General features: G+C 35.2%; 1 protein-coding gene across 1 annotated transcript in view; it reads left to right on the forward strand.

Annotated features, from left to right (window-relative positions):
- Positions 1-19,082, forward strand: part of MPDZ (multiple PDZ domain crumbs cell polarity complex component) — a 151,868-nt gene that overhangs the window by 1,292 nt on the left and 131,494 nt on the right. The gene's annotated exons all lie outside the window — the stretch shown is intronic.

A 19,082-nucleotide genomic window follows, 5' to 3' on the forward strand; every position in this document is an offset into this window, starting at 1 on the left:
GCACTGATAGGGAAGACCCTGAGTGCCTTTGTGCGGAGGCGGTTGCGGGTGGAGGCTATAGTGTTTCCTGTGTTTCATCAGATAAGAGGACCATGACTTCACCAGCCTCGGAGGAAAAAAAAAAAAAAACCTGTCCCTGTTCTTTTATGTCCGGAGGGGAAGAATCTGGAAAGTAACCAGATCCCGCCTCATCCTGCATTGATAGACAGCTGTGCTGTAAACATCCTCTTAGTGTTTCCGTGGATTTTCTTCATTTAGGTTGCCTTTTATAAATGACAGTTTATCCGATAACTAACAAGGTGATGGTTCTAGGGGCTTGGAAGTTTTTACCTGTTGAATGTGATTGTAGGTGATTCAATAACTTTTTGTGAGGGTCGAGTCATTTAAATTTGTGTAAGATATGCTTTAATGTCTGATAGAATTTAGGTAAATAGTTGCATTTAAAACTAACCAAGCCAGGCGCGCAGTAAGATGGTGCAGGCCATACTCCCAGTGACTGGTGAAGTCTAGACAGTGGGATTGCAAGTTCAAGGCCAACCTTGGCAATTCAGAATTAAAAAATAAAATAAAATAAAAAAGCGCTGGGAATATAACTCAGTGGAGATGTAGCCCTCGGATCCCACCCCAGTGCTACCCTAAATTAAGCAAATAAACAATTAACTCTTAACATAGAGACGTTTCTTGCCTTGAACTTCAAATATAATCCAGAACTCTGGATTAATGCATCTGTGCCCTTGAGTGTCACATAGTTTGGGGGTACCCCTCAACTCTTCTCTAGTTCTCCTCTCTGCTTCATTTGCTAAAATAAACAAAAACTAATGATTCTTAACATTTTACTAATAGATCATATGTGTACCATATCTCTTATATTTGTTCCTTTTTCTCCTTGACTTCTTTCTGTATTTCTTTTCACCTCCCCTCACTTACTTCTGGTTTTCGTTCTCCCTTTACTTCACTCCTTCTTTCTTTTATCATTTCTATCACAGATTTGACTCTGGTAGGTTTTTAAGGGTGTCTGTGTATTTCACATGCCTTTTAAATATAGGTGAGACATTTGACATTTAATTTTGACATTTAATTTTGCATTGACTTAACCCTGATTGACACTTCCAGCCTGTAGCTGATTGGGTGGGGAAGCTCTGATTTACATATGTGGAAGAAGTGGACCCATTGTCTTGGATTAAGATTAAGAGATTTTAGAAGCTCATTAAGAACAAAGAATGGCTTGGAGGAAACTATCCTGAGTTAGAAATCCATATTTCCTCTACATTACATCCCAAATCTTATCATAGGGATAAGATGACAGTTTATCCGATAACTAACAAGGTGATGGTTCTAGGGGCTTGGAAGTTTTTACCTGTTGAATGTGATTGTTGAGTTGTAGGGCAGCTCCATTCATTGGATATTGAACTGGATGTACTCAAATACAGTATGTTACAGCAAACAGTAGAGATCTTGTACTTCAAAGTGAAGAAGCAGATGACTTCCTAGTGAATTTAAGATTGCTTAATGGTGTAGGTGAATAATGATATATTCCCCAGTTACATGTGCTTTTAAAAGATATCTGTCTTGAAGTAGAATTTCATTTGATAGTTTAAATTGTTTCATATATTATCAACTTCATACTTATAACAAGAAATGTTATTTTCTCTTATAAATTAGTATTGTGCATTGGAGAGCATTTACATATAGTTGGGAAATGATGTTTAGTATGGTAAAACCACAGTGTTGCAATTAAATAGTTTTAGTGGCATTCCTTGGATGGGGAAATGAATAAGGTGAAAAAAAATCACTTTGGATAATCAGTCCTAAGAATCTGTTCCCTTCCTGTGAAATATTTCCAGAGAAGGAATGAGGTAATTATTTGTTTAGTATGCAATAATAAATGGATTAGGAGGTATGTAGCATTGGATTAGGTACTGTGGAGAACACAGAATATAAGATACTGCTCTGGAAATTTACTGTCTTTGAAAAATAGACAAATGAGAAAGAATAAAAAGGTTTTACATGAACAAAAGTTACAAAGATTCTAAGTAGTTCAACATAGGGTTGCTAGCTGGCCTCATTGAGGTTCTTATGAAACAAAAGGGACTTGTGTCTTCAAATGAGAGTGGGAAAGTGAAGGTTTTTATTTTATTTCTTTTTGTTGTTGTTTTTGTTTTTTGTATGAAGTACAGCTTACATCTAGTTTTTGCATTGAGAAGTGGTTATGGTATTGGGAAAGAGGTGGGGAAGTAGGTAGGCAGCAGGAATTGGAGTAGATTTTCATTTGGATCTTTCTATAGTGGAAATGAAGGTTTGTGCCAAGGGAGGAAATTTGGCTGGGAAAGGACAATTGATAAACAGCTATGAGGTATAGACTGAGTTTTGTTTTTATCCTTTTGGATTTGCCCATTCCAGTGTTTCTTAGTTCTGTGGAATACCTTTAATATCCCTATTTCTGCCAATAGTCATTTCAAGAAAATCTACCCCTTTGCTAGGATGCCCCTAAAAACTCTTAACAGCTTCCGTTGCCCAGTTCCAAAGCAATTTTCACATTTTTCTAGGTATTTGTTATAACAGCACCCCATTTCTTGGTACAACACTATTTCCTGGTACCAAAATCTGTTAGAGCTACCATAGAGTAGGTAGATGGCTGAAACAACAAATTTGTTTCCTTACAATTCTGGGGCTGGAAATCTAAACCAAGAATTGGTTCCTCCGGAGCCTCTCTCATTGGCTTGTGAATGTCTGTCTCTCTCCGTGTCTTCACATGGACTTTCTTTTGTGTATGTGTGGGGCTTAATCTGTTCTTATTAGTCATATTGGATTAGGAACCACCCCAAGGACCTCATTTAACCTTAGTACTTATTTAAAGACCCTGCTTCCAATGTAGTCACATTTTGAGGTATTGGGGATTAGGACTTCATGAGTTTGGGGGGATTTAGTAGACACACAACTGACTGGCAGCAAAGTTCCTAAAGAGAACAAGGCTGTAAACTGGCTACACCCCGAAGAAAGGACTGGCTCAGGGTAAGGGAGGGCGACCAGGGAGAAGGCTATTATGGCAGTCTAAACAGTATTGTGGTAATTTGATGCTTGGAAAGAAAGGGAAACTTCTATTTGAGGAAAAAGATATTGTATCTTTGGCTTGAGCTACTTGTTTTCTTTATCTAGGTGTCTCCTGGGAAATTGTGCCTCTGTGGCCCTTCCTTTTAGTGGACAGAGCATTGATTTGTGGTCCTAATATTTGGTATACCCCCACAGCCCCGGAAATTTATTCACTTTTTTGGAAACATATAAGATTCAAAAGGCAGTTTATATCATAGAAAATAACAAAAACTTTTAAGGTGTTTAAATTATATTTGATGAATTGGGAAAATGTTAAAGCTGTTCCTCCAATGGTGGCTGAATTAAAAAAAAATAAATAAAAGGAAACTAAAATTCTTGCTTTCTTTTTTTCTTCCTGTCTGCCGGTGGCAGTTGAATTTTCTTGTTTAGGGAATTCTTGTATTATCATCTTTTTAGTTTCATTTGTATCTCTAAAAACAACAGTCCTTGTTAGTTTTCTTATAAAACATTTTACCTCCAGATCTGCCATGCTGTAAATAAATGCATGATGGAAAAGTGAGAAAGGAAACATTTGTAAGAAAGATGAAAAACAGAAACATCAACTAAACACACAAATCTTAAAAACCTATTTAGGTTGTGTTGGTGGTTTAATGTCAGTAGTTGGAGTAGGTATGGGATAATTTACCATTTACTCTATTGTTTACATTTTAAAACCACATTGATGATAAAATATGTAAGATAATTGTTTCTTTTTAGTAATTCTTTGATGATAAAACTAGCATATTTTAAACATATGAAAGATAGACAAGTATAAGGAAGACAGACACAAAATATTTCCTCTAATTCTGTCACCCAGATGCTGCTTCCAAAAAAATCTCCATATATTTTGGGAATGAGGATGTGTAAATTATTTTGATGTAAGCAGTCAATAGGTAGAGCTGTTCAACAGTAGATTTTACTGATTGCTTTTTTATTCAGTGAGGATAAAGTGACCTGGGATTATTAAACAACTGTACAGTTTGAACTGACACTAATAGCATTTTTTTGCACCAAGGTATCTTGACTCTTGAGGTATAATAAAGTGCCATGTGGCACACAAGACACTAAGTAGAAATAAATTTAAAAACTACCATCTCTGCTTAAAATTAAATGCTAAACAGCCATTAATTTCAGAATAACTTTATTATTACTTAATGAGATAGCCCCTGCAAGCCTTCTTTCAGGGAACTGGCTGTAGAAAATGGATATGGTAACCTGTTATTCTGTGCTCATAGCATATCACTAACCTAACAAAACCATGATGACAGAATCATTAAGGTTAAAAATGATGCTACAATTTCAGAAATCCTTTCTGTTGTATAAGGTATGCATAGTTTCGCTTCTAATTTGCTAGGATCCTGTCTGTCCTTTGGGGCCATTAGAACAAAATACTGTAGTTTGGGTAGCTTATAAACAACTGAAATTTATTTCTTACAATTCTGGGAGTTGGAAAATTGACAAGGTGTAGGCAGATTCCCTGTCTGGTGAAGGCCACATTTTTGTGGTTCTTATGTGGTACTTCTTGCTGTGTCCTCACGTGGTAGAAGGGGCGAGACAGTTCTGTGAGGGCTTTGTTGTTGTTTTTGTTAACTGTGGATTAAGCCCAGGAGCACTTAACCACTGAGATATATCCCCAGCAATTTAAACAATTTTTTTTTTTTTTTTTAAGTTTTGAGACAGGGTCTCACTAAATTGCTTAGGGCCTTCCAAAGTTGTTGAGAGTGGCTTTGATGAATTCTCTTTTACAAAGCAGTGATCTCACTCATGAGGCCTCAACCTTGAGGACCTGCTTACCTCCCAAAGACCCCATTTTCTAATACCATCAGCTTGGAAGTTAGGATTTCAACATGGATTTTTTTTTGTGGGGGAGGGGTCACAAACATTTGGTCATAGCAGACCCCTTAATAGGTCCTACTTTGTCTAAGACATTACTAAAATTCATGAAGCTTAGGTATTACTCTCCTCCACACCATGTTTCCCAAGGCTATTTCATTTTAGTTGAAATCAGGCATGAATTCTGCTTCTGAACAACATTCAGAACAACATGTTAGGATTGGAGGGGCCTCAACGGTGGAGTTCAATGGAGGGTTGCCTGACCCCTTTCCCTTCCCTGCCATGTTTACAATTTTTCAGAGAATATAGAATATTGTTGTTCTCTGCCATTTGGAAAAGTATAACATTGGTGCTTCTTTATTCTGGTATAATTTGTTGAATGTATATTGGATTAGGCTAAATCTCAAAGTATTTTTAGGTCTGTTTTGTAATTTAAAGTTAAGTTTAGTGAGCATCTATTGGGTGTTAAACTCAATATGTTCTGGCTTCACTCTTTTCAGTGAGGGAACAGGTTCTATTTATTTTCTTGCAGTATTATTTATAATTGACATACACTAAACTGTATATGTGAAAATTGTATAATTTGTTGAATTTTGGCTCATGTGGAACATCCGCTCAATCAAGAGTGTCCATATCTGTCATACTTGAGTTACCTTATGTGCCTTTTTTATGCTTTCCTAGCTCCCTTATCTACTTATGTCCTGAGTAACTATTGATCTGCTTTCTGTCACTGCAGATTAATTTTCATTCCCTAGAACTTTAAATAATGGAACTTTTTCCATTGTCTCATAGTATATTCATTCTCGGTTTTGTCAGGTGAAAAACTTTATCTTACATTCTCTAATTGAGTTCTGTGAATTAAACTGACAAATGACAGAGTAAAAGAAAAAGGCATACAACTTTAATTCATGTTTTTAATTTTACATCCAGAGGGCTATACACAAACAAGTGAACACCCAAAGAAGTTGTTTGACCTGGTGGCTTATATACTATTTTCATAATAAGAGTTGTTGTCTTCTTACTCATAAAGGAGAGGGAAACATCTTTACTGATAGAAATATATATCATATTAACAGAGGGAACTTTTCGCCTTATTTTTGGACAGAAAGGAGGGCAGAAAATCCTCGTGTCATCTTTTTGCCAGTTATTTTCAGTTCAAAGAAATCCTTATGTCAGAATGGTGTATTTTGGGGTGGCATGTGCTGATCTCCTTCACTTTTAACTGACTTCTGTGTTTGATAGTGTTTATCAGTCTTCCTACAGTTAGCCCCTTTTGGATAAGCATAGGATTTAAGTATCCTTATTGAATGTCACTTGAAGTTTCAAAGTGTGTAACCAATTGTTTTAAATATACAACTGGAATTTTATAATAAAAGAATTTAAAATATTTAATGATATCAGGTGATTAAGTAAAATCAAATAATACAAGATCAGTGACTATTAAGGCTTTGGATAAGCTTTTATATCTTACCTTCTGAAGGGTCTAAGTCCAGCACATATTTCGTTTTGAACCCAGTGCTATATTTTCACTGTATGCCAAATTCTCTTTACCTACTTGCATATTTTTAGTAGTTCTTAATACTTTTTTTTTAGATTTGTCTGTCATGCCTTTTGACAAATTTATATTACAGTCATATAGTGAATTGAATAGCAAAGAAATTGGGTGCCAGGATTATACAAATAATTGCTATTCTGTATATTCCACCTGAGATTATTGAATATACTGAGTTGGAGGGGGATGATCTGGAAGTCTAACTCATTCTAGATTACTGTGACCAGTAAAAAAATTCTGTGAGCCACGTGTTTAATTTAAAAATTTCTGTTCACTACAGAAAATGAAAAAAAAAAGCGGTAGTTGAAGTCAATAGTTTCTCCAAAATGTCATCATTTCAATAGGTAATCAATACAAAAATTAATGAGGAATTTTACTTTCCTTTATTTGAGAGAATAGCTTTAAAATCAGTTGTGTATTTTACACATAGGCTCACCTCATTTAGAATTAGCCACATTTCCAATGCTTAAGAAATATTTGTGTCGCTTGATGGCCACATATGTACTGGTCAACACAATGTGGATCAAATATCTAAGCCTTAGGGACAGAGCAATCAAGAAAAGAGATGTCTTCATTGTATTGTGAAAGCATGTTATGGTGACTGGAACATTTAGGCTTTGAGGTCCTTTCTGATCACTTAATTGAAATTGTTGCAAACAGCAACTACAGAACACAATTTGAAGCATATGTGTCCTCTGTTGTTACAGAAGCAAAAGTTGGTTATGATCTTAAAAACATTTAGTCCTTGTGAGTACCACAGTGAAATACTGTTAATGAGTATAGTTAAATAGTAGATCAATTAAGAAGGAAACAGACCTGTTTATAGAAAGAGATTGAGACCTTTTGAACTCTTTTCAGAGACAGAATACCGAAGTTGTCCTGAGATGACCGGAGTGAGTCCCACAGAATTACATATGCTAGCTAAATAGGGTACCTTGTTACATTACCTATGAATTAGTAATTAGGGGATTGAATTGGTCTATGCTTATTTATCTTATATGGCTAAGGTTCACATTCAAGTTCATATTAATTTGTATTTCCTTATGCAATTTCCCTTATCTGAATTACTTGGAATCTTGCCAGCAAGATATACATTGACATCCCTTGCTGATTTTCCACAAGAGTATTCTCAGTCAATGTAGGTTACCACTGACTGACAGGCTTATCAGCAGATTTAGACAGTAACATCTCTTTGCTATCAGAGGAATACAGGTTTTTCTCTAGCAAGTCTATATTATAGATTACGAAAAACACTGCTCTTATTGTGGAGAATTTTATTTTCTTCTTGGGTGTATGCATATTCAATTAACAAAGATCTGTAGGTAAATTTTAGTTTAGTGTGGAAGTGAAAAAGAGAAGCTCATAGCAAATTTTGCTTTATTTTATTATTATTATTTTTAGATTAGTCTGTTCTAAAATATGTAGACTTCATTAGGTTTTGGAGCTTGTCGGGGATGTTTTTTTTTTTTTTTTTTTTTTTTTTAAAGAGAGAGTGAAAGAGGAGAGAGAGAGAGAGAGAGAGAATTTTTTAATATTTATTATTTTTTTTTAGTTCTCGGCGGACACAACATCTTTGTTGGTATGTGGTGCTGAGGATCGAACCCGGGCCGCACGCATGCCAGGCGAGCGCGCTACCGCTTGAGCCACATCCCCAGCCCCTCGGGGATGTTTTTGATTCCATGGGAATTTTTAAATTTACCTCACAAACTATTGAATATTATTTAGGTATTTTGATCTTCCCTTAGATTTAACTTGACCTTTATTAAGGTTATATTTTGGTAATTTGTTTTGAATAGATATAGGAACCAAAGTTATATCAAATGACACTGACTTAGCTAAATAAATAGTAACATTATGATTTGCCTGATATTTGACTGTAGTGAGGACTTTCATGAGTATTGTACCTAGTTCAGTATGATCAAGCATGAAGGAATTCTATTATTTCTAACATATTTTTGCCACCAAGATAATTTTTGTATGTCACATTATATTTTTAAATATCCATGTTTCTTGGAGTTCTAATCTCAGTTCTCCCTCTTTTTTTAAACCCTGCCTTCTTGACTGACCTCCTTTATCTTCAGCAACAATTTAGAGACCCATGATTCTTCAGGGCCTGACTGCTTAGATGCACATGTGTAACTGATTCATTCTTTCAGTATGTAGTTATTGAGTACCTACTTTGGGACAGCTACTATTTTTGATGCTGAAGATATATATCAACAAGAGAACAGGTAAAGAACAAAATAAAAATGCTTATCTTCTTGTAATTTAAATTCTCTTATTTTCTGTTTAATAGAAGCATATTTCAAACGTAATGTGTCCAAAAGGAACACATTTCACCTCTTTCTCTAAAAAGATGTGACATTTTTCTTCCTACTGTTGTTCTTTCAACAAACAATGACACAGTATTTCCAGTGCCCAAGATTAAAAACATGAAGAGTTAGCTTCTGTTGCTGTCACTCACTCACTGCTTCCCCTGGCCCCAAGCACTCATCTAGCAGTCATTAAGTCCTTTTGGTTCCCTCTAATGAATGCACCTGTCTTGCCTGCATCTCCTCTCTTTTGCTTGCCATTGTCTTAATCTAGGCTCTCCTTGTTTTTTCTCTTGGGCATTTTGTTAACAGTTTAACATCTGGTTGTGGTGCCATTTTTTTTCCCCTTTCTCTCTGTTGTGTTATTTACACTATTGCCAGAATTCTTACAGAAAATAAAATTTCAAATCCTCCCAATGCTTCTCCCCAATGTCTGTATACTCTAGTAAGCCTGTGGGTAAGGTCCCAGGCAGGTCATGGAAGTATTGCTTTCCTAGCTTCTTTCATTACTTCACTCAGAATTGCAGCCCCACTGTCATTTAATTCTCTGGGTTCCTTATGGTTTCCTAACCTTAACAGATAACCCTTCCCTTAGCAAGAAATGCCTTTCCCTCTTCTGGCTTTCACTCATACTCATCTGTTGTATGCATCCTTCAAGATGAGGGTCATGTGTCAGATCTTTTCAAATTCTTCCTGACTCCTGTTGATGCTATTGGGTTCTAGCACGTTTCAGTGTTAACCGTTTTCATTCAGTTGAGCTGAGAAGTTAGGTACCTGTCTTCGTTCTTTTTTGCCGTAAGCTTTGGTGATAGAGGTAGATTTTGGGGAGCTTGAAATTTATAGAATTTGGATGTTCTTCTTAAGTAACAATTTATGACATAAAATTAGATATGAAAATGTTTATTTGGGGACCGGGGGTGTAGCTTAGTGGTAGAATGGTCACCTGTTATACATGAGGTACTGTGTTCTATCCTCAGCACTGTGTGCATTTGCGTGTGCGCATGCCACACACAAACATACACAAATATAAAGTATTTATTTGAAGATGAATAGAAGGACTCTGTGTCTTCATGCTAAACTCCCTGTGACTTACGTTTAGGAAAATGTAAGTGGTCAGTTATGACTTGCTGAAATAATGCAATAGATTTTTCAAGGTATGTAAAACATATCATTATCTGTACATATATCAGTACCTGTATATATCAGTATCTGTAAAATATATCGATATCTGTTTCCATAGTTTTACTTTTTTGCTATTGATTTTCTAAAAATTAGGAAACAATGCCAGTTAGCCAACTGATGCTAATACTGTTGACAACTCAGTACAAGGAAATTTACTCAGATTTAATGACTTGATTTACTACTTGATGTGATAAAGAAAATAAATTACATTCTTCCTTTGAGATCCAATTTTACTTTGGTGGAGGAAATATTGAGTTTCTCCTGCAAATCTGAAACCATAACCTCAGTCAGTACCTACCTCTACCTCCTATTGGTCTGGTGAATGCTAAGGAATTTTCTGAGGGCTTCTTTTGTCTTCTCCATGCAACTTCATCTTTGTATCTGTTCTTTCTTTTGGCTTTCTCCCCTCATCTCTTCTTTCTTTCCTCCCCTATTTATCCGTGTCTTGCCATATATCAAACCAGTTTTGCCAGGTATGGTGCTACATGCTTGTAATCTCAGAGACACAGAAGGCTGAGGCAGGAGGCTCACAGTTCAAAGCCAGCCTCAGCAATTTAGGGCAGTCCTAAGCAATTTAGGGAGGCCCTAAGCAACTTAGCAAGACCTAGTCTCAAAATAAAAAATAAAAAGGGCTGTAGATGTAACTTAGTTGTTAAGTGCCCTTGTATTCAATCCCCAGTATCAAACAAACAAACAAAAAATAACCTAACTCCCCAACCCAAAACAAAACACCCAATCTCTTTCCATCTGTTTTCTTTAGTAGATAACTTATACAAAGTGTCAGTACTTTGACTAAACTATAGTTTGCAATTGTCTGGTTCATTTCTGCTCCTTTGAAGGAGTTTGGACAGGTAAAGAACAGGTAGAAACCCTTATTTGTCAAAAGAGGTTTTCATTTATAGAAAAGGTGTTATAAAACTGCACTGCATAGGTAAAATGTAGTATAGTTTGTAATGTAATTGCTATCCCAGAAATGATGAATTTTGATTTGTATTAAGTAGTCACTGATTAAATAAGCCGGCATAAATTGCTAACAGAAACAGCAAAATAAACAGGTATTTAGATAGTAAATAAGATATAGAATAATAATAATAGCTTTTATGTGCTTATTACTTCCAGGCATTTTGCATAAGTTGTTGTTACTGCCCACTTTACAAAGGAAAGGGCAGCTCAGAGGAGTTAAGCAACTTACCTATGATATCACAACTAGTGAAATCACAGTGTTTCTTCAAAAGAACTTTATAAAGTAACTTGGGAACTGTGAAAGCACAGGTGCCTTGAGGTACATAATCTGGAGGTAAATAGCTGTTTTCTTTCCTGCATTATTATTATTAGATCCAAAAACTGTGATTTGGTGCAGAGGGACTTGCCTTTGATGCTGTTCCATCTTGGGTTGGATTTAAAAGTTACTTTTACTTACAACCATCATGTATGTAAAGGAAAACACTATCTTTCTGAGCCTCAGTTTTCTTATCTGAAAGTGGGAGTATCAAAATGCATATGTATAAAAACGCATGTTCTGCATAAGAAAACAGGGTATATGAAAACTATTTTATAAGTAGTTCATTTCAAACAGTAAAAATGATCCCAATTTTGAAGTTAAAACTTTCACTTGTGGAAAATATTTTGTCCTTAGGAAGAATCATTATTATAGTAGATGTAAAAGCAACTAATTCTTAAATGCAGTTTTATTACTGGTTGTTAGTGAATAGCATTTTTTGAAAGCCCCAAATAACAGATTGTTGCTTCAATTTGTAGGTTATAACCAAGCCTACCTTTTAGACATTCCAATGATAAAAAACATATTTGGAAAGTTCTGCATCTCCAAGGGAGTATTAGGTGGCAGATTTGTATCTGAGGAATAAAGTTGCTTTTTTAAATCAGCAAAACACTATGAAAAATTGACAAGTTTGTTACTTAAGGAATCCAGTCAGAATAGATATCCAATCTGATTGAGTAACTTTCAATCCTCCATTCTTATTTCCTTCTTTCCTCTTTTCACTCTTGGTTCTCAAATCCTCCTGCAGCATTTCAGTATATATAGACTTTTCAGTACATCATACAAAAATAGCTATAGAGGCTGGGTGCGATGGCGCATATCTGTTATCTTAGCGGCTCCAGAGGCTGAGGCAGGAAGATCGAAGTTCAAAGCCAGCCTCAGCAACTTAGTGTGGCCCTGTCACAAAATAAAGGGCTGTGGACATGGCTCAGTAGTTAAATGCCTCTGGGTTCAATCCCTTATACAAACAAAACAAAACAAACAAACAAAAAAAACCCCCAAAAGCCTATAGAAATATGATTGCTTAATAAATGATCTGAGTTAGATGATCTTGATAAAGTTATCTCTTTGATCCTCTATTTACATATTCGTAAAATCTGGTGTTAACAAGTTATGTGTTTGGGAATCATTAAAATGCACAAAATTTTCTTATATGTTTCAACATTAAGCATTGATAATTCCAAAATTTCTTCTGCCAAGTGTATTTGAAGGTTCTGAATTGCTCCATGAAAAGTATTGTGAAGAATAGCCTCAGAGCAAGAGTGATCACTCACAAGCCCTTCATAATACCTGCAGGGTGCTTTTCTGCACAGAGCTGGAACTCAACCAAGAGGGCTTGCAAGTCACTAGTTACCACAAGCCCAGTTACAGGAGAGGAAAAACAGCCACATTAAGTACTACTCCAGTGTCTGTCCCAGAGGACTTCTGATCAGAAATTTGAGACAGCTATTTCTTGAGTAAAGTTTGTAAACTTTGTCTTTATTTATATCCAAACTCAGCAAAGGGAAATTATGGAAGCCGCAAACTGAATTTTGAATGCATGATTGATGGGGAAGGACAAAAATATCTAATTATGTATAATACTTATAGCTCAGTAATAACTAAGTAGCTCATATGATAGATGATACTCTTCATAATTTTTATAGGAAAGTTTCCAGAATGGAAGAAATAATTTGGAACAATAATATGGAAATGGTGGAAGTACAGTTACTTAAAGAGTTAGAGGGAGCCAGGCCTGGTAGTGCCTGCCTGTAATCCCAGTGACCAGGAGGCTGAGGCAGAAGGATCCCAAGTTCTAGACCAGCTTCAGCAACTTAGTGAGACCCTGGCTCAAAATAAAAAAAGGACCAGGGATGTAGCTTAGTGGTAAAACACCCCTAGATTTAATCTTCTGTACCTACCCCCCCCATACCCCTTCTCAAGAAAAAAAAAAAAGAATAAAAAAGGAAAGATAGAAAATGACCTTTGGAAAATAGTGTAAACCTGAGGTTGTTGGATAAGGTGGTAAGTTGAAACAGCATTGTTAATATTCTGGTCAACTCTCCCACCTCCTCTTTCCACAGCTTTATGGGTATTGGAAAGTTTGTCTCTACTCACCAACCTTTAGGGCTTTCCACTGAGGAATCACTTGGTTATAAATGACAGTGCCAGTTATTGTTCTGTCTAAATATTGTCATTAAGATCTCCTTAACTGAAAATCCTTCCCTGAGTGGGCAGTTGAGAAATAATAGACATCTCGTTACCGTCTGTTCCCTCTTATTACAGTTAAGTTCAAACATAGACCAGTTGCCAGTTTCTGGGTCCTGTGGAGAAGCTTTGAGTAGTCTTTGCTTTTTAGAAGCACCAAGGACACAGTCTGCCCAGGCTTCACTAGGGAATTGCCTCATTGCAGGCAGGCAAAAGGCAGGAGCCTGAAATAATTTCTCTGGAGAATTTGTTGCCAGTGTAGGAATTACACCTGAGAATTCTTTGCCACAAAGTTAATTCTTCTGCATGTTTTAGGTCACTCCCCCCCCCCCCCAAAAAAAAAAATATTGTGGCTAGAGTGAGTACTTTTCGGGAAGCTGGCTGCCTCTGCAATCTGGCATTGGCATGTTGTTCACCTAGAAGTGCAGCCCTTGGAGGAATCCCTGTGCCTGGTTCTGTCCAAGAAATATGCTTGGTATGTTGCATCTTGGCCCTTAGCACTGAAAATGTGGTAGCAAATAGGGGCGAACTGCCCAACAACCTAAATTCCTTTTGAGTTTAGGGAGTGAGAACACAGAAGAGACTAAATCTTCTTTATCAGAAGCATGTAAATCTTTTCCCTGAATCACTATGATTGGTGGGAGTTAACAATTTGAAGGGAGGGCACTTTGCCCTTTGGAATCTTCTAAGAGAACTTTATGGATGGAAAATATGTGAAAATGGGGGCCCAGTGAAAAGGTGTGGAATCCATAGTTTTAATGTATATTTTGGACTCTTAAAACAATTATGGACTCTTTAAACAATTGGAGGGTGAAGGACATAAATATGATACAATGGGCTATAAATAGAATTGATTATCTAATATATTTTTTATAATGAGAAGTTATAGTTTAGTAATAGCAGTAGCCTGAGGTTCTAATCTCAGACATACCACTGATTTATGGAATCCAGCCTCAGTGAGGTCTAACTTGTGTAGCTGTGAGCTACATGTTTGAGATTCCTTTCAACTCAAATTGACCTTGCAGTTGAGTATAAGCAACACATAAGGAACTTAACTCAGAAAAATCACAAAAATAATTTAAGTGTATAATTTTGGAAGTGAACATGAACTGATAAAATGTCTTTATAAAACTAGTATCAATGTGTTTTTGATAATCGCAATTAAGGAAAGAACAAATATACTTTTGAAGGAACAAAGAACATTTCACCTTAGGCTAGGCATCTTTAAAAAAAAAAGTAATTTTCAAAACCAAAGCAAATTTAATGAGTAGGTTTGTTAGTATAGATACATTTGTTGTGTAAGTTTGCCTACTTGTAAAATGTTTTAATTTCTATATCCTATGTGTTTTCTTTTTAGATAGGATTTTTTCTCCCATTACAAAAGTCCTGACAACAGAATTGAGATAATACTATTTTCATCAAACTTCTTTAAATTTTATGGATTCCTGGTCAAAATATTGATTGTGATTTATTTATGTTTATATAATGGTGTATTAATATGTCACATCTCCTTATTTTAGTATTATCTTACAGGTATTATGACTGTTGATTATATTGAATTGCCTCTTGAATATACATGAAAGATAACATGAATCTCTTTTAATTGAAACAGATTTATAGTTCTCTACTCTTGGGTTTACTCATCATTCCTGAAGGTGCAGTTTTGGTTTAGATTATGTATATATCCCAAAACAGAACATCAACAGTTGTTGACCATTTTTTGCCTGGCTGCTCTCTGACATGGAGTTGGCAAAGGCCATAAGCATCTGCTTCTAAGTCTCATACCTAAAAAGCTCGATAAAACTAGAAGCAGAGTAGCCACCAGAAAATCAAAGTAAATTAAAACTGAAAATGATTCTTCGTTAGATACTAATTTTTGAGGAAATATTTTCATATTTCCTTTTTTTTGCTGGAATTAAGTAATCTAGCTTGAAGAAATTATTTATTTGGGACCATTTACCAAGGTTAAGAAATTTCCTGAGTAATTTAGTAGTTTGCAGTGAAATATTTTTTTGATAAGGAAAGATGGCAGGGAGGATTTTTAAAAATATTGTGAATTTTAAAGAAAAAAAAATGTTCACCTCTAATTTTTGTCCTCTCCCACAGCAGATATTGATAACATTTTCATGTATTTACTGCCAATAGCTTAGTTTTTAAATTTTTTTAAATGAAAATTTTCAAATGTACATAAAGGCAAGCAGAAGAGTGCAGTAATCTGGTATCTATTCTTCATTTTTAATAACCTTCAGTTCATGGTCAGCTTTGTTTCTTCTTTACTCTAAGCCATTTCGCTGTCCATTTCCATTTTTTTGAAGTAAATTGCAGATATTGCACCACTTGGTCAATAAATATTTTAACCCGCTTACTTTTTATGAATATACTTTAAAACATGAATATATTGCTTTCTTAAAAAAATAGAGGAAGCTAAATTCCCCCTTTGACATGTTTTGAAGCTAGTCCTTGTATCTCTGAAAGTAACTATTGCTGTGATTTCAGAAAGTGGGCTTTTAAGCCATCCTTAAATATGATGAAAGCAAATATGTGTATTTCTATGTAACATATTATTATGTATACATTTAAAATTTAGATGAGTTGTATCAAACTATACTTATTCTCAAATCTCAATTTTATCTTCAAAATCTGGATTACAAATCCATTCTTTAGTAACTCTAATATTTTCATAGTTATAGTAAATATAGATATCTAGATTTATTTTAACTCTTTTATTTGTGTTTCTTGTTGACTGTGCTTTTGCTTTTTTCTTTATTCTCAATCTTTTTTAGTTTTCTTGAGTATTTTTTTTTGTTTCATCTTTTTTTCCACCTGGTATATCAATTATATAGAGTCTTTATAATTTCTGTTATTTTAATGGTACCTTAAATTTTTAATATGCACATTTGGCTTATTTTTATAGTGGTGTTTGGAGTAAGAGCATTTTGATTTTCTATAAGTGTAGTTTTTTTTTTTAGCCAGAAGTATTTTCATTATTTGTGAATATTGGTGACAGAACTGTGGGTTCATTTATGTAATGAACTCTCTGATCCCATGTTTTTGGACACTGGACTTATTCTTTGTTTGGTTACAGCTTGTGGCTTTTCTCGTGCTCTTACTAAAACTGAATACTTCATGGTATTTTATTCACTCACAGCTGTAACTTTACATGCCTTGTTTTTCTGATATAACTGTTTCCCAATTACGATTCTTAATTACCTCAGTGCTCTTATTAAAATTGTCTTTCCAGCCCGGCGAGGTGGCGCACACCTGTAATCCCAGTGGCTCAGGAGGCTGAGACAGGAGAATCGCAAGTTCAAAGCCAGCCTCAGCAAGGACAAGGCACTCAGCAACTCAGTGAGACCTTGTCTCTAAATAAAATACAAAATCAGGCTGGGATGTGGCTCAGTGGTCCAGTGCCCCTGAGTTCAGTCACTGGTACCAAAAAAAAAAAAAAAAAAAAAAAAAAAAAGTCTTTGCTAGTAAGATCTCATATTTTTATTGGAAGTGGAGTTTCCAAATCAAAGGAGGAAATGTGCCAGCCTTGTTACCTCTTCCTTTCCCTTTTCTCACTCATACCAATCCAGGTATAACAAATTTTGCAGTGCTCAGGAGGTACTTCTCACAACTTCTGTCTTAACTCCTGCCTGTTCTTTAGGCCTTCAGGAAGTTTTCCCTGACTCCTCAGTGTGGCATTTGGGTCCCCTTTTTGTGTTTCTGTATTTTAATAGTCCTCTTACTACTTTGTCTTCCATTCACTTATATTGGGTTCCCAGACTGAGTCCTCATTTCTCTAATTCTGCCACCTGATAGCATGCCCATCATGTGGACACCTTGTGTGTATATTGAATGGGTTAATAACAGAATTTGAGTTCTCTTCTAACCCAATAAACCCCTCAGACTTTTTACTTTAGACAAGTATATGGCTTCATAAATGGAGGATAAGAATATCAGTGAAAAAGAATATCTATATATGAAGTATGTTGATAAGTGAAGTTTCCTTGATAGTTGATTTTCTTTGATTTTTGGGGAACAAAATTGAATTAATAAATTTTATTCTTACTTTAGGCATTTGGAAATATTTAGAAATGACAACTTGAAAATAAAAATTGTGCTCAGGAATACTTTTTCTGATCAAAGCCTATAAGAATGAAAGCAAAGTTAAAAAGAACAGATGCTAAGAAAAGGCTGATATTTTCTGCTGATGACAACATGATATTGGTGGATACTGTGACGTTTCTTTCCTTTCAGAGCAATAGTTCAGTAGTGTTATCCAAAGTCGAAATTATGACTGAAGGTGTAATGTTGCTATCATTACCAACTGAATTGATAACAAACTACCTGTAAACAGCTACAATCTTGCTTTTGTCTAACTTCAGTAGTGCTGAGGCTGCTATAAATGAGACAAACGCTAAATTTAAGCCAATAACAGATGCTGAACAACTTTGACAAGCTACAAACCATCACAACAAGCTTTTTAAATTTTGTGTTCCTTATTCAGTCAGAATTGTTTAGAAAATTGTATGCATTTGGGGCAGTTTCTCTTCATAGAGTTATTTTTAGCACAAAACATATTTCATTTGTTCGTTGCCATGAAATCTGCTTTGGACAGATTTGTGTTGTTTGAAACACTGATTCTTTTCTACATAAAAGCTGTGTCTCCATGTTACCAGTACAACTTGTTGGAAATTAAAAATGATTAGGCAATTACTCTGTTTCTTTTCATCAATAAAAGCAAATACTCAGTTTGATTTCTCTCCCCTGCTGAAACTGATGTTATCAACCAGTTGTTGGGTAATCATATGGTCACAGGTAGAATCTTTAGATTTATTAAGGATTTGGTAATGTTGTCATTATATTTTGACAGGAAGCTCTCGGGCCTTAAATTAAAATGTTGTCTTAAATTTAAAATTTCTAAGCAAATACATATATAGTAGACTTGCCATATTAACAAATGCCCAATTAAAGGTGAATTAAAGCTGGACATTGTGGTACACACCTGTAGTCCCAGCTACTTGGGAGGCTGAGGGAGGAGGGTCACAAATTCTGAGGCCAGCCTTGGCAACTTAGAAAGACCCTGTCTCTACATAAAAATAAAAAGGGTTGGGGGTTATAGTCCAGTGGTAGAGCATCCTGTGCAATTCCCCAAATCAACACAACAACAACAACAATAACAAACCAAAGTATTTCAAATAAATAACAAAATTAGTTTTTTTAATATAACTATCTTCCAAGTACTGTATAGATTATTCACTAAAAAAAATCATTTATCTGAAACTCAGATTTAACTAGGCATCATGTATTTTTATTTGCTAAATCTGAGCTATTCTATATTAAGATAAAAAGCTGAAAAAGAATGCAGTGCAAAATAGGTTTCCTTCAGTGTCCTCTGTTCCTGTCATAGTTTACAATTATCCATAAAACTTGCAGAAATATTTTATAAACTTGTGCCTATTATGCTTTTAAAAACAAACATGTACCTAATAATTTTTCTTGAATAAGCATTTCCCTTATATTATACAAGTTGTAGCAATTTAATGTATTATACTGCACATTTTTTAAAAAATTGACAATATATTTATATTCATATGCTTTACACTTGGGTCCTTATTTCTTCCTTTCATTTCACTTCATAAGGGGCAAGGGCTGCATGGCA

Source organism: Spermophilus citellus (genome assembly GCF_964194105.1).
Source record: "Spermophilus citellus genome assembly, chromosome: 2".
Lineage (NCBI taxonomy): Eukaryota > Metazoa > Chordata > Mammalia > Rodentia > Sciuridae > Spermophilus > Spermophilus citellus.